Source organism: Amia ocellicauda, chromosome 16 (assembly GCF_036373705.1).
Source record: "Amia ocellicauda isolate fAmiCal2 chromosome 16, fAmiCal2.hap1, whole genome shotgun sequence".
Classification (NCBI taxonomy): Eukaryota; Metazoa; Chordata; class Actinopteri; order Amiiformes; family Amiidae; genus Amia; species Amia ocellicauda.
This window is the reverse complement of record NC_089865.1, coordinates 23,462,369-23,464,591: the sequence shown is the minus strand read 5'-3', so window position 1 is coordinate 23,464,591 and position 2,223 is coordinate 23,462,369. Positions and strand designations below refer to the sequence as shown.

Here is a 2,223-nt window from a genome sequence, read left to right as displayed (position 1 = left end):
GTGTGTGCTGGGTGTCATTGCGGTGGGAGGGCTCTGCACAGTGTGCACTGCTGGGTTTCTTAAGGGCTGGTTGTTGTGGCCAGTGAGTTTGTGTAGCTGCTCCCTCAGGCTCTGCACTGTCTTGTCTCTGCGTTGCAGCTCCTCTCTCAGGGCTGTCGGCTCCCTCCTCACGGCCTCCCTGTCCTGCTGCAGCTCCCTCATCTCCTCCCTCAGCTCCCTCACTGTGACCTTGTGCTCGTGTTGGACTCTGTTGAGCTGGTCTGTCAGCTGCTCTGTGGTGTTGGAGGTTGTGAGCTTGGCCAGCACCATCTCTTTTAGCTCCATCAGCTCCGTTGGCAGGGCAGTGTGGGGCTGGACTCTCCTCCTGTGTGGCTGCATCTCTGCTTCTGTTTCTCTCTGTCAGCCAGCGTTTTCAGTGAGTGGAAATGATTTTCGAAGGTGCCCAGGCTGCCCTCGCTGCCCTGTATTAAGACACTTCCAGTGTGGTATAGATTGATTGTCAGCATGGAGGTGTCTGGGTCATCCTCCTCACTGATTGACACCTGCCTTCCTTTACTGATGTCTCTCTTTTTAATGTGCCTGTACAGTTGACAGATGGCAGCATGCCAGGCGTCGGTGTGCTCGGTGTAGAAGACCAGGTTGCTGGTGACTAGCTGGTCTCCAGTCTGAGAGAAGTCGGCTCTGAGAGTTTCTGGGTTGTCCATCTGTATCTGTTGTTTGTGACTCTTCCTGGCCTGAGCGTTCTTCAGGTGCTCTGGGTACTGGATTGCACAGCTCCTGGGGAGGGGCGGGGCTTGTGCTGCTGAGCTGCTCGTTGTATCTTTCACAAATAGATACTTTTTAGAGGCTCAACTGTCACTTTTCAAATGTCAACAGCTTTTCAGTATAGACACAGTTCTGTGTTGATAATATATGTATAATATTTTAATTAAATAAATTTATAAGGTGAGAGGCTTGTGTCTTAATCCTTTTTACAGCTGCAGATATAAGTCCTTTTCTTTAGTGTTTTTCTTTAATTTTTTTCTTCTTTCTTGTATTCTTTATTTTCCTTTATTAGTATCTTCTCTTATTCTTTATTCAGTTTTCTTTCCTACTCTCTTTTTTCTGGTGTTCTTTCTATTCAGTTTTCCTTCTGGTATCTATCCTCTTCTTTGCAGTTAAGATTCTTCTTGATAACAATTATCGTCTTCTTTTAGATGTATTCCTTATTAAAGGATTTCAGTGTATTTAGTTTCATTTACTTATGTTTTATTAAAATTTCCAACTGATTTTCTCATTCCAAAGGAGCATATTAATACATTACTTTAGGAGCTCTTGCTAAGCATGACTTCTCTGTCTTGATCATTGCCAGAGTGAGAGTGGACTTTGCCTTCTATTCCCTTGTCCATGATTTGCCGAGTTTCCAGCAGCGCTGGTGTGTTAGTGCAGGGGTGTGTTCAGTGACAGGAGGGCAGCTGGTACTGCATGTGTGAGGGAGGGTAAGGAGTGGGAGGCATGCAATGGTAAAGGGGAGGGGGGAATAAAACGGAAAACCAAGAACATAAAGTGTGGGTTGTAATATTTATTTATCTGTGAAATTTTGTATTTTTTTTAATAAAGTACTTTTAAAAGTCAAAAGTCTCTCTCTCTCTCTGTGCATTTGTCGTCCCCGTCCAGTTACCCTGGCCCCCTGGAGCGTGGCCTGCGCCTGCTTGCTGGTTGGAAGCATCTTGGACTCGGGTTCCTCTTCATTACGTATAACGCTTTAACCTTTCGCTTAAGCTTTCCATGGAGGGGAATGTGGATGAGTTTGTACCATTTTCGGGAGGCTCTGCCTTGTTGGGGCGGAGCTGTGATCCAGGTGAACAGCAGATTGGGCATAGGTGGGCATGTGGGCGGAGGAGGGAGGAAGGGCGGTCAAGCAAATAAGCTTGATAAAGCGGATGGGTAGCAACAGAATGTACGTGCTCTGCGATGTCATAGCAGTCAGCTGAGAGAGTTCCGTGATGTCATCGTTGAGCTGGCAGTGTGTGTGTGTGTGTGTCCGACTCTGTCTTTGTGTCTGCGTGTGTGTGAGTGTGTCTCTGTGTGTGTGAGTGTCTGTCTGTCTCAGGGATCGTACGGGTGCTTGAAATCCTTGCAAATGCTTGAATTTTAAGGTGGTATTTTAAAGGTTGTGAAAGTGCTTGAATTTTGAATAAAGTGCTTGAAAGTGCTGGAATTTTGTGAATATATATTTTTAAA

The 2,223-nt window shown here is 45.9% G+C and overlaps 1 non-coding gene across 1 annotated transcript; it reads left to right on the top strand.

Moving 5' to 3' along the window:
- The first annotated feature begins 1,711 nt into the window (after positions 1-1,711).
- On the top strand, positions 1,712-1,826 carry LOC136712038 (U5 spliceosomal RNA). The gene has a single exon (XR_010804809.1). It is a non-coding gene; the product is annotated as a U5 spliceosomal RNA (small nuclear RNA).
- The last annotated feature ends 397 nt before the right edge of the window (positions 1,827-2,223 follow it).